Source organism: Aythya fuligula, chromosome 4 (assembly GCF_009819795.1).
Source record: "Aythya fuligula isolate bAytFul2 chromosome 4, bAytFul2.pri, whole genome shotgun sequence".
In the NCBI taxonomy this organism is placed as follows: Eukaryota; Metazoa; Chordata; class Aves; order Anseriformes; family Anatidae; genus Aythya; species Aythya fuligula.
In genome coordinates this window covers 38,655,303-38,670,054 of record NC_045562.1, presented here as the reverse complement: position 1 = coordinate 38,670,054, position 14,752 = coordinate 38,655,303, and positions in this window count along the sequence as shown.

Below are 14,752 nucleotides of genomic sequence, written 5' to 3'. Positions count from 1 at the left end.
ATGCAGTACATTATAGATGGGAATCCAATCTGTTCCTTCTAGTCTTTGGTATCGTTTCTACTGTAATGTTTTCTATTATCTGTCTTTAAAGTTATAAGTGGGAATTTTAGCTGGTTTTCTTTTTTTTTTTTTTTTCTTCTTTTTTTTTTTTTCCCCCTCTCCACTCACCAAATGTTAATCTCATCAGTTCTTAAACCACTCACCACAGTCACTGAAAACATATGTATTTAGCCTTTTCATGTTTTTGAGTACAGGTATTTTCTGTATTGTTTCTTATTATTATTATTAACTCTACTTCGTACATTCTTATAAGAGGAATCTTATTTCCTAGTTCTCTATTTCCATTGCTTTTTCTTGGACTCTGTCCAATTTGCTTTTATCAGTCTTGAAGCTCAGTGTCCAAAATTGAATATAGTACTTAACTGAGAAGCAGAAAAAGATTATTTCATATATTCTGAAGACTGTCCATTCAGAGAAATGCTTCTGCATTTTTTCACTACAGCTTGTCTCACATGTAGGCCATTACATCCCTTGGGTCATTTCCAATAAGATGGTGTTTCTTAGACTTCTGTTTTTCACCCTGTATTGTGCAGTTGGCTATTCCAACCTATGTAGTTTAATTATTCTGGCATAAATTGTGTACCTACACTTCCTAGTTGTTGCATGTCATTTTTTCAGATAATTTTTCTGATTTGGAGTAATGCAAAAAAAAAAAAAAAAAAAGATTCTGGAAGTCATTAAGAAAATTTAAGGGGATAATGTAGTGTAATGCTCTTGAATTTAGAAATAAAATTATTTATGGGATGAGCTTTTTGCTAGGAGATTGGGCATTATACCTTACTCATGACTGGAGATCAACCTCCCTTGACCTGATACTGCAGATACAGTACTGGAGTTGCCCAGCTGGATTACCTTTCCCTATCTGCATGTGTTTGATATCTGCATGTTTTTTTATCTACTTTACTCTGCCCTCTGCAATACTGATTTATCACTTCTACTGTCTTCAAAAAGATGGGCTGCTGGTGTGAAAACAACTCAAAGGTAAAATCAATCTCAACTGAACTAATTCTATAAGGATTTCTCTGGGGGGGAAGGGGGAAAAAGTGGAGTGTATTGATTACCTCTATAATTATACTTCCTTATGGTCTCATCAAATACCCAAAATTACCTTCTTACCTATCCCTTTCCTGTCCTTTCCCCTGAAATACTCATTTTTAACCTTTTTGTAATGATAAATGCAATGATTTTATTAGTAGTGGTAATGATTAATAAGAAACATGACAGGAAATATGTGTTTTTCATCCAAGTATATTTGCATTATAAGAAGTTTTCAGAAGGAAAAATGACACCAAAATTATTCTATGTTAAACTAGTGATTATAGGTTAAGCTAGTGTTGTGAACATATGGTACAAGAAATCTATCTGTATAAAAAAAAACTAAAAACTTAATTTAATGTGATGTTAATTTTCCTTCAATGAAATGCAAATTTTACAATTATGTGTAGACACTACAGAAATTCCGAATTCATATTCATTAAGGAATGACCATGCATCTAATGAGTATAAGCCTGCCTAAATGCACTATTTAGAATAGAAAATAATGATTGGAAATTCAGTTGGAAAGGATCTTTCATAATCATCTAGTCCAACTGCCTGACCTCTCCTATATTTAGAAGCTGGGTTCCAACTCTCGAGAAGTAACAACTGGTTTTACCTTGTGAAGGTACTTTTTATTTATTTATTTATGTTTTTAGTAGGCTAGAGACAGCTAAAAATTCTTGTTGTGAAAACTTTGAAATGTAGAATATGTAGCTGAGATAACTCATTCTCATTCATTGCAGATGTACAGGAAAACTTGACTAGAGAATTTTGTCTGTTAGTTCAACGTTTATTTTTATATTTTGTAACAGGGGGACAGAGTAACCTGACTCTGTTGATGTTTTTTCCATGGTATCTAACTCAGAAAGCCATTGGAGTTTGTTGTCTCTTTTAAAAGCAATGAATTTCCTTTGCTCTCTTAAAATCTGTAAAGCTTTTGCAGATCTGCTAAAGATCTGCAAAAAAACCCAAACATCTTACAAGAACAAATTCTAAAATTTAGTAGTGTGTGTGTGTCAAACACATACAAAGACAGGGATTTCCTATTAACCACTTAGGCATGTTTATGGAAAATGTTATGTTAGGAATGTCTGAGTTTTAGAATTTCTCATTGGGTTTAATAATTTCTCATTTTAAAATTGTGTGGAAGTTAGTATAAAATATTTTGCAGGTCAAACTACAAATATTAGTATAAAAATGTTTTATATTTCAAGTTACATATATATTTAAGAGGAATGTGGTGAAAAAAAGTAAATTTGCATTTGAATCACAAATTTTAAATCTGTGATGACAATCGCGTTTTAGATGAATGACTTTAAAATAGTCTCCACAAACTATATTGTTCATTTTATACTTTATATGGGGGAAAATAGAGGAAAATAAGAACTGTATAGAATATTTTTCAGGTTAGGCAGATTAAATAGTGTTTCATTTGTGAGGTTTGGCTTAAGCATAGAATTATTAAAATAAAATATAACATTATAAAAAATAAAATATAATTATAAAAAAAAAAAAAACAACTTGCTAATTGAAACAAGAAAAACTTGATAATGAGGTTTAGGTTAGAAATTAGGATGCATTTCCTCTCAGAAAGAGTAGTCAGGCACTGGAATGGGTTGCCAAGGGAGGTGGTAGCATCACCACCACCATTTTCTGGGGTGTTCAAGGAAAGGTTGGACCTAGTGCTTAAGGAAATGTTTTTGTGGGTGGTAGGTGGTTGGACTAGATGATTTTAAGGGTCTTTTCCAACTTTTATTCTGTGATTTTTCACAAAGAATTCATATTGATGAAAATGCCTTTTTTTAAAAAAAAAAAGTAGGATTTTAGGAAGACCATATATTTCCATATAACCACACAAACCTGAAAATAAATGTGTGTAACCTAAAGTTGTGATTTCTATAAAGAAGAAAGCACCTGCTTCAAATTTTAAAGCAGAGATAGCAGTAGCAAGTATAACAAAATTTAATTAATTAATATCAGCTAAACAACATCAAGCTAGAATGTTAATGTTTATAAAGTCTTTGAGATCTTCATGTCCCAGAATAAAAGACATTCAAAGAAGAATAATTATATGGTGTGCTTTCCTTGTTAAAATAAAATACCTAACCATCATTTTAAAACTTTCCTAGTGTTTTAATTTGATTTTGCAGCTGTTAAGTATTTTGGAATGTTTACCATGCCATTGGATCTTTCTGTCAGCAAGACCTTGCATGTCATGGGGCTATCCTGATGAGGACAGTTTTTAAATAAATAAAATCATCAACATAAAGAAAAGTGTTTTATTCAGGGTTGCTAAATACACTGTTGCTGACGCAGGACCCTAAGGAATTTGCAGTAGAATATTGAAACCAGGTAGCCTGCACGTCGCTGTATTCAGCTACAGTAGTAGAGAATAAAATTACTATTCATAATGCAAGTGCTTTATCACTGTTCTGGCAAAAAAAACTCCCATGAACTTTGAGACCTTGAAAACTAATATGCCAGAAACAATAGTGGTGAGATGGGAAGTGAGAAAAGGTAATTATTGAGCTGTTGTTAAATAAAAAACCCTTTTGGGTCCTTGTATCTGGAAATTTTATGTGTATAAATATATATATATATATATAGAGAGAGAGAGAGAGAGAGAGGGATGCACGCACAGACACACAAAAAACAAATCAAAGAGAATTTGCTAGCTGGAGAGCTATCAGAAAAATGTATTTTAAGTCAAATCATTTTAGACTAGAGGGAATATAATTCGGTGTTTCACAGAACCTGTAGAGTTTTATAAACAGTATCGGGAGTTTTGATAAAATAAATAAAAATGTAAAGCTATTTCAGATAAAGACTCCTTTTTCCCCAGGGAAATTATTTGTCTTTCACTAATGCTGGGACTCCAGAGAAGAGGAGGAAAGGAGAGATGGTAAAGTGGTAAGGAAAAATGGGATCGACATCCAACATTCCCATTTCTTTGGCTGGCAGTAATCTGACCCTCCTTAGTTATGAAACTCATAACAGCAAATTTGTACAACTAGAGGTACATGAAACAAATTAGAATAGTTTTAATTGGAATTGGACATCCTCCAATTAGAGGACCTTTTCCTTTTCTCTGATGCCTGTTTTACTTCTGTTTGTTTTGCAGCTGTTTCCTTGTTTTCCTAAGTCTTAGGCATACTCTGTGCTGTCAGGCAGTATTTTCCCCTTTATATTCTTCTTGAAGAAGGGAATACACACATGGGAGCTGTGTGAAATGGGACAAAATTCACAGGCAGATTTGGATGGAGAAGGGAAATGTGTTGGTTTTGTCATAGAAGTTTGTGTATAGGTTTCACCTTCTTTTGCCTTGGCCATGAACCCCAAGAAACTGTTCCCTTTGCTTCCAGCTATGAGTTTTGTTTATTTGTTTTCTTTAGACTGAGCTGTCATATCAAATTATCAGCAGTTTGTGATAAGTGTCAAGAATCTATTTTATTTTTTGTAGACTTCTATGCCTAAGCATACAGATATAGGATGCATTTTCTTACATCGTGAAGCTCAGATGTGTGTGTATATTTTGGACAGAAAGTAAGAAGCCATGCATTAAGGCAGCATACTTTGGCATTTTAAATCTATACAATTTTCCAGTTGATGGTGTTTGCAAACCAGGGAGAATTTCATTTTTGCATATTTTCTTCCCTCCTGTCACCTTCTGATTGTTTGAAGACTCTTCTGTTTTATTAGGTACCAGTGTCATGATGCATTAATTTGTATCTTTGCAAATATTGAAAGTTATAAGATTTTGTTAGAGAAATACCTAAAATCAGATTCGTAACATTGGTTAGACAGGATTAAACTTTACCTTGCAATCCTGTTGGCCTTAGTTGACCACAGTGCAGATGGAAGTCTTGACAAAAGGAAATATTGACACAAGTTAAATCAGAAGTTAGAATGGGAAAATATTTTTGAAGGAAACATGCAAATCCTACTCCGAATATTATTTTGCAACCAGAGCCTCAGAAAGCTTTTCGGATGGATACAGCTTAATTTGTTGTATATTGGCAAACTAAATGAGGAAAAAATAAGTGCAGAATTTCAGGTAGGATTGCTGTCTTTGTGTATCCTCATGTTGATTTATCTTCCTGTGTTTAGACTGTACTTAAGAAGAAAAATGTATCTTTGTTTCACTTTAGAATACAGATACTCATTATATTATATTTCAAGTACAAAGCATGCAAAAACACCACCACACAAATTATTTGCTGTTAGAAGACAAAAAAAAAAGCCACACATAAAAAACAACAACACTTTGGTCCATTTGCTGCCTTGAAATGCCTTCTAATCTAACCATTAACTATTACAGAATTATATTTGATAGTGGCTCCACCAAATGAACCATTTTAGATGGTTCTGGATGGTTTAGATGACTGTTTGTGCCAATTATTACTTCTGTGCATTTGTGTCATTTAAATACAAACAACGCTGAATTTCAGCAGATTACATGCTATTCTAGATAGGTTATTACATGAATGTTTGTATTCTTTTTAGTTAGTTCCTGTTTGAGAAGGATATGTCTGTGATTGAATATTGTGAATATCTTCATAACCTCTCCAATAAAGCTTTAGATTAGAACTACTGGAATACAACCAATATCTTAATGAAGAGACTGATACTTCAGTAAGATTGGTAGGCCTCACAGGAGCGTGTGAAGACTTTGTAATTGATAGTTGTCTGAAATCTGTACTACAACAACTGTCAAGTCAATTAAAGAACATAGCAATATGTAATAAAATATATTCTGGGGATCTTTTCTCAGTTGCTCTTTTGTAAGTAGATGTGGTCTTGGATATTTGCATGACTAAAGTGTCATGCTAAAGTGTCCCAGGTCCTTCTCTACCAGGCAACTTTCCAACCACTCCTCTCCCAGTCTGTAGCTCTGCTTGGGGTTATTGTGCCCCAGGTGCAGGACCCGACACTTGGCCTTGTTGAACTTCATACAGTTGACCTCAACCCATTGGTCCAGCCTTTCCAGATCCTTCTGCAGATCCTTCCTAACCTCGAGCAGATTGACACATGCACCTAACTTGGTGTCATCTGTGAACTTACTGAGGGTGCACTCGATGCCCTCATCCAGATCATCGATAATGATATTAAAGAGGACTGGCTCCAGTACTGAGCCCTGGGGGACTCCACTAGTGACCGGATAACAGGCTGGGGACTGTGATTGCTAAGGTGCATTTAATGCAACATAGCAGTAGACCTACACTGGATTTTTTTATGCCAGTTTTATTCTCTGGTTTAAGAAATAGAAAATGGAAAATTATATTTGTTTATAGTGTATGTGTGTTTAAAACTGGCTATATATCCATTTGCACACAGGTAGGCCTGTAGGAGATCAACCTGTGGTTGGTATGAGCAATGTTTAACACAAGCGGTGAATAACATCCGATTCAGTTTGTTGGGAGCAATTGTGATTAGACCTGTATATAGGCGGGCGGAGAGAAGAGGAATGTTGGAAAAAATTCTTTTCAGTTTCCCCCAAATAAACCTTGCCATTAATGGTAGTACTGACGAGGTTGAACTGCATTTCTGCATCAAAATATAAAAATGAAATTCCACTTGTGCTTGCAATATTTATTTAGAGTACTTGATGATCTACTCCTGAAAATATGTAAGAGAAAATAGTTGTGAATAGTTGTGAATTTAGAATCACAAAGCGGTTGAGTTTGAAGAACACCTTTGGAGATGATCTAGTCCAACCTACCTGCAGGGTCAACTAAATCTCAGGGCTGTGACCAGTTAGGTTTTGATCATCTCCACAAATGGAAACTCCATACTTTCTGTCAGCAAACCTTTCTAGCATTTGACCAGCCTCACAGAGTGCCTTAGCTATAATACACTATATAGAAATATACAGTATATAGAAAAATACAGTGTATAAAAGCTAAGAAATACCATTTAATGTTTCTGTCAAGTGTGATGTGCTGTCCTCAAAATCAATGTTACAGAAAGCATGCATAGTTGCCACATCTTAAAGAACAACATGTTTCTAAGAAACATTTGATTAATTCTGCAGAGTAGTATCTTCAAATTAATGCTATCGTTTATGCCACAGGAGGTATATAGAAGTGCTTAGTTTGCTTTATGAGTAGTGATGACGGTTTTGTAATTTTCAGTAGACGGTTTTGTAATTCTCAGTAATGCCCCATGATTAGTTTAAGGAATATCCTAATAAATAGTAGAAGTTTAGATGTAGCAAAAACTGAATTTACTTACTCTATTACAGTTAGTAATTTATTTCTTTTTGCCCAAAGAGCTGGGTTTATACTGATTAGTATAAATACAGATGCCATACAAAAGAGGCACACTAACAATTCTTCTTCATTTGTCTGTACTTTACGTTACATGTTTTAAAAAATATATATTTATCATAAAACATGTTTAGTTGATTCATACAATCATAGAATGGTTTGGGTTGGAAGGGACCTTAAACAGGCAGGGAGGTTGTAACTAAGTGGGCTTTTTAAGGCAGGGACAGACCAGGTTGCTCAAAGCCCCATCTAGCCTGGCCTTAAGCAACTCCAGGTATGGGGCATACTTGTACATAACATCTCTGTATAACCTGTTCCAGTGTCTCACCACCCTCACAGTAAATAATTTCTCCCTTATATCTCATCTAAATCTACTATATTTTAGTTTAAAACCATTATCCCTTGTCCCGTCTTTACACTCCTTGATAAAGAGTCCCTGTCCTGCTTTTTTTGTAGCCCCTCCTGCAGGTACTGGAGGGCCACTAAAAAGTCTTCCTGACACCTTTTCTTCTCCAGGCTGAACAACCCTGACCCTCTCAGCCTGTCTCCATATGAGAAATGCTCCAGCCCTCTGATCTGGCCCTCTTCTGGAATTGCTCTAAGAGGTCCATGTCCTTCTTATACTGAGGGCTCCAGTGCTCCAGATGGGTTTTCATGAGGGCAGAGAATTGAGAAGAATCAACCCTCTCAGCCTACCAGCCATGTTGCTCTTGATGCAGCCCAGGATACAGTTGACTTTCTGGGCTGCAGGTGCACATTGCCAGTTCATGTTGTACTTCTCATCAGGGCTGCTCTCAATCTATTCCCCATGCAGCTTGTATTTGTGCTTGGGATTGCCCTTGTCCAGGTGCAGGACCTTGCACTTGGCCTTGTTGAACTTCATGAGGTTCACACAGGCCCACCTGTCAAGGTCCCTCTGAATGGCATCCTTTCCCTTCTGTGTGTCCACCACTCCACACAGCTTGGTATCGTCAGCAAACTTGCTGAGGGTGTGCTCAGTCTCACTATCCATGTCACTAGCAAAGTTGTTAAACAGTCCCAGTGCCAACCCCCGAGGAATGCCACTCATCGCTTACGTCCATGTGGATATTGAGCCATTGACTGCAACTCTTTGAGTGCAACCATCCAACCAGTTCCTTATCCACTGAGTGGTCTATCCATCAAATCCATGTCTCTCCAATTTAGAGACAAGGCTCTCATGGGGGACAGTGTCAAATGCTTTGCACAAGCACAGGTAGATGATGTCAGTTGTTCTTCCCCTATCCACCAGTGCTGTAAACCCATCACAGAAGGCCACCAGATTTATCAGGCACAACTTGGCCTTAGTGAACCCATGTTGCTTGTCACCAATCACATCCTTATATTCCACGTGCCTTACCACAGTTTCCAGGAGGATCTGCTCTGTGATCTTGCCAGGCACAGAGGTGAAATTGTCTGGCTTGTAGTTCCTTTTTTTTTCTTCCCCTTTTTAAAAATGGGGGTTATGTTTCCCCTCTTCCAGTCAGTGGGAATTTCACTGGACTGCCATGGCTTCTCAAATATGATGACCAGTGGCTTAGCAACATCCCCTTGTTCCTTCAGGACCATAGATGCATCTCATCAAGTCCCACAGACTTGGGCACCTTCAGGTTCCTTAGCTGGTCTTGAACCTGATCTTCTCCTACAGTGGGTGGTTCTTTATTCTCTCTGTCCCTGTCTTTGCCTTCTGGGATTTGGGCTATGTGGTTAGAGTTCTTGCTGGTGAAGACAGGCAAAAAATTCTTCATTGATACTTCAGTGTTATTTCTAATATGGTTAGGAAGCAAGAATATTTGACAGTTGTTTCCCTATTTTCAGCTTAAGTGTAAAGCTGAAATGTTTTCTGCAAATTAACCTCTAAAACCCTTAGAATGATTATGTTGACAGTTTCAAAAAATATTTGCAGTGTGGAAATACATCATGTATATCTGAGTCAACAGAAAACATATTATATCAACCAGGAGTTAATTCATTTTATACTCTTACCTACACTTAAATAATGTACTACCATGGGACGTTTTTTATTTTGATAAAAATGTACTTTCAAGAAGAAAACTGTTTTCTGTTTTTGTTGTTTTATTTTTATTTGTTTTTAGTAAATCAGTTACTTTGTAAAATATTGAACACTTTATTATTGTTATGTGGTCTGCATATTCCAACATTATAAAAGGTAATGAATGCTTTTTGGTTCCAATGCTGTATCATAATTTTTCAGTAGTTATTCAAAATCAGAGTATGGACAATTAAAATAATTTTCATGTTTACTCTAACGGAACTGTTATGGAGAGAAAACAGGAAAGAGAGAAGGTTAGGAATACCACAGTCTGTGCAATGTATGAATTCAGTTCATGTTCCAGAAAAGACTTCTGATTCATAAATAAGAGCTGGTTTAACTGTTGGCAGTTCTAGACATACCTGCAAAAATCTATTCATCAGTAAGTTACTTTACTTCACATAAAAAAAATTTCCATTTTAAGATCAATAAAGGTAGAATTAGGGTATCAACCTTATCAAACCTATAAGGATTCATCAGTTAACTCTTATTAGTACAATAACCCTTCTCCAAAGCCATGCTAATAAGAATTCAGTAAGATGTTGGGATGAAGTAATGAATGAGCAAACTTTTTTTCTTGGTAGAGGTACTTAGAAGAGCTATGCATGAAAGCCCTTCATTTGACTATGTGGATAGGGCTTGATTTTCTTTTCTCTCCTGATCACCAATTAATTACAACAGGTTTTATCCTGAATATCCTAATAGTTTTAGTTAAAAGCCTCTTCTGTATTTTAGAACATCCTTTATTTATATTCAGTAACAGAAGCAAAACAAAGCTAAGCAAGAGTTTGGCATAGCCTGCTTAGAGAGAAAAAAACGAAAAAAGAAAAAAGAAAAAAAAATACATCTATGATTCTTTATGCAATCCCTCTGATTTAAACCTGGAAAGAATGAAATTGAGTCTTCATAGTCTGAGTCTTCAAGTGTCTTCATAATGAGAGCGTTCTCACTCCTTCCCCTTTCCCACCTTTTATTGCTGAGTGTGTCACTACATGGTATGGAATATCCCTTTGCCCAGTTTAAGTCAACAGCCCTGGTGATTTCCTCTCCCCAGTTCTCGCCCACCTCCCAGGCAACTGGCTCCTGGGGGTCTTTGGAGGGAGTCTTGATGCTGTGGCAGCATTGCTCATCAACAGACAAAACATTGGTGTGATATCAGTGCTGTTCTAGCTGCAAGTGCAGAGCACAGCACCGTACAGGCCCCTGCAGGGAAAGTTAACTCCATTCCAGCCAGACATAGTACACTATTAGAAAGGATTTTCTACTGTATGTCAAGTCTTGTAACTTGTCCCACCTTTCACATGTTTTTTTTTTTTTTTTTTTTTTCCTCTGGAAATTTTCCCTTTGTGTAATCATCCATGGTAAAGAAATGCATATAATAGTTTAAGAAGGGTCAACATCAAGAATTGTCCCCTATTTTGGTATTGCGACCTCAATTTTTACAAAGAAAAACCTTCTTAATTTGTCATATACTTCATAAAATGTACCATTCTTGGTGTCTTTTACAATGCATATATGAGTAGTAGTTTTTATAGATAATATTTATACACTACCAGCCTGCATCGAAGAATTTGAAATAATGCAATCATAATTAGCTTCAGTATCTATTTTATTGCAACTTTAAATAGAGATTGAATGTACTGAAATAAAAAAAGAAAATGTAGCTGTGTTCAAATGACCTGAATTCTACCAGTGTTCCTGAACCTGGTGCTTACTGTGAACAGCATTTGTGAACTGATTGTATCTTGATGGATCCCACTTTACCTCAACTGTTTATTTAAAGCATCTGGATTGCTTTTTAGAGGCTCTCAGGAAATGCTGACCTTTTCTCCATTGACCAATTGCATGAATTTAACACAATATTTCCCTGAAAAAAACAAGCATATTGTGTTGAGAAACATAAACATTTTTTTACAGGTTTTCTTCCAAAACTGAAACTTTTAAGTGATTTAAATATATCTGACTTAATTTGAGGAATTATAAGACATTGTTTGTTAGGATTAATTTATTTACTTTTTTTTTTTCTCTCTAATTTTTGAATAGAAATTTAGAAAAATCTTTATATAAAGCTTTTGAGACTACTGCTTACTATTTAATTATAATTTTGTCTTTGTAGTTTTGATCTATAAAACCACTGTATCTTGTGACTAGCTGCATCTGCAAACTCCACAGGGAGGGGTAGGGGGAATGTGAATGAACTGATGCTGTCTAGAGGTACTTAGCCCAAAAATACTGGTAGAAAACCTCTGTTTCAAGAGTGAGATTTTTATAACAGTAGCTAAGATAATGGGTTGCAATTGCTTTTAGGTATGTTAAATGTTATTTTTATAATTTTATCTAGGTTTTGTCCAGGGCAAAGGGATGCAGTTCACAGTAAGACTAGCCTTATTGTTTCATGCAGGCTTGTAATACTATTTGTATAAGCATTTGCTCTCTTCCCGACAGTATTTCATCAGCAACTGTAATCCATACTTGAACTACTTAGGGCAAGAATACCCAGCTTCTAGGTGATTGAGATCAGGCTGAGTTAGAGAGTTTTGACTAGGTTACAGAAGTTAATGAAACATTGTGTTGCAGCTGGATAGAAATGTCCCAGGCCCAGGGATCAGCAGGTAATTTTGATACAGAAGATCAAGAATGGGATTATCAGTGTGATAGGATCAAAGTATAGTTTATATTATTTACCGTATTTGACATTTCTGTTTGAAGGCACACCTTAATTTCTTTTTGAGTTACTATATTTTTGTTCATTTCTGTATGATATTACTCCCAGCATAGTTTGTTTAAAATGATGATCTGTCAAAATGAATGATAGTCATGTGGAAGATGGTGATTTGGGCTACTTTCTGAGAGGTGCAAGATTTCTGCAGATAGCATTTCAGAATTACATAGAGGCCTCATCCAAATTGAAAGCGTTAGAGAACCTAATTGTATTTTTTTTTCCTTTTACCACAGTTAGAAAACTTTTTGGTCTGTTATCTGTGCAATACACTTTTTTACTACTTTTGCTTTCTTACCTGTTTGAAGGGAATAAGACGAATGGTGTGAGAAAAGATGAGTGTTCAAAAATCAGTTGTCTGATAGGCTCAAAATCTGTTTCATTGAGCCTTTTTAGTTGATCAGTGCTTTATCTATTGCACACACATCTGGAGAACATCTGGTGTTTATGAGCAGCTTCATAATTTAGAGCTTTAGCTTACACTTACATGCAGGCTGTTGTTCAGATATTTTACTAAACTATTGTTAATAAATAAAATGTTTGTTTTGTTTGTTAGTAGTGTTTCTGTCTGGCAGTATAGTGTGTAGGCACATGAACCATTTGGATTAGATCTGCATTCCAGATCAGTCTGCCTATGGCAGAAGGGTTTTCTCCTTTGGAATTTACTTTGATTTCTTGAATATATCACAAATGAATACAAATGTATTCTGTATTTTAATAATTAATTTTCATAACTAGGGAAAGTATTAAATGACCTGAGTGTAGCTATGTAAAACAAACAAACAAAAACCACTTTTATTTGCCTTTATTTATGTATAAAATGATTTGTCAAATTGTGAGATTTGTGTGGAAGGTGGTGATTTTGACAGTAAAAATTCTGAGATTATGAAAGATGGTAACAATAATCTTTGTGAACAGTGAAATTTAGTGTTGTCAAACTGAGTGCTATTTGATGAGGATATACCTCAGGAAAAACTTTCACTAGCATAAATTTATTGTATTTTAAGATTCAGAAATGCATATATGCTTATATAGCATCTTGATATATAGAACCAGGAGAGATGACTTTGCTGCACATGACTATTTCAGAGCCTTTTTTTTTTTCATCAGCACTTTGATACAAATTTGTAAACACCTCAACTATTCGTATAAATACGTGTGTTCTGTAGAGTGAGAGAAACCAAGAATATTCACCTTCTAGAGAAAACTGTGAAAGTGTTCATGCAGCACAGGAGCCTGTTTGAGAGGTTCAGGAATTTATCTGAGGCAAAAAGAGTAAGGACTGGTGAAGTGATCGGTTTAGAGAATACAGTGTAGCCATAGATTATATTTCTAAAAAATACAGAGAAAAAAAAATGCTTGAAGTTTATTCATAAAGTTGAATTTAACTAAGAAATATCATTACCTAACTGTACGTTCTGATGCTATCATAACAAGGCAAAAATATAAAAGTAGTTCAATGCTTCATTTACTGATAACATGGCCGATGTTGCCATCTGTATTTTAGTAACTTATTCTTCAGATATTCCAAGTAGTATGTGTACATGCATGCACTCTTTATGATTTTGTGGATAGGACTCTGAAATATATGCAAAGCTTACAGGGGATCCATTACTGCTAAGTCCATTTCCTTTGTAAATATTGATCTAATTGAAAAATTCAGTAACCACAGCACAAACATTCAATTCTGTATCTCATACTCAGATAAAGAAATAATGTGGTTAAGTTTGTTTTTATAGTTCCAGCATTTTGCTTACCAAAACCAAAATTAGGAAGTATCAAGGGTTAAAAAGAGTATTGCTGTATTACTTAGGAACAGTAATGAAGAATTAAGACTTGTTCTGGAAATATATGTGTATAGATAAAGGTTTTTTGTTTGTTTAATAAAATGATTAATGGAGTTTTGCAGATAGTACACTCAAAGCTATTAAATAATTGAATTTATATGCAACATAAATACCAGGTTGCCATGACATTATAGATCCTTCAGAGTCTGTTGGTACTGAAACTGCTGCTATTAAGAATGTGTGCTCTAAATAGAGATTGCATTATTGTTTTCCAGATGACAACAATGAATTTTTAGAACCTTTTTAATTAGTTTCTTAACACTTTTTACAGTAAAATGTCAAATAGAAGTAAATTAAATATAACAAAATGAGTTAGAAATGTTTGTATGCACACAAACACTAATAAGGAAGAGCAAGGTTACAAGGAACTATGACTAATATTTACAAAGAATTAAAGGACAGCTCATAAATTGTCTTATTAAAAGTTTTTTTGTTGTTTTTTTTTTTTTTTTTGGTTTGGTTTGGTTTGGTTTGGTTTTTTTTTCCCCTTCTGTGGAGTTGAAACTCAGGCTGAGAAGCAATACTTCTGGGAATAGAGTAACTGTGAATGCTCCCTGAAGGCCTGAAACTGAAGAACCAAAGCTTTATGGCTTTACCTTTATATCTCTCTTGGCTTAGAAATGAAATCTTTTGCAAACCCTTTAATGTCATATTGAAAATGACACTTATGCAAGATTTATTAATTTTAATTTAACAGCAAACAAAACTTTCTCCCAAACCAATTTTAAATACTATCTTTTTAAAACCATAA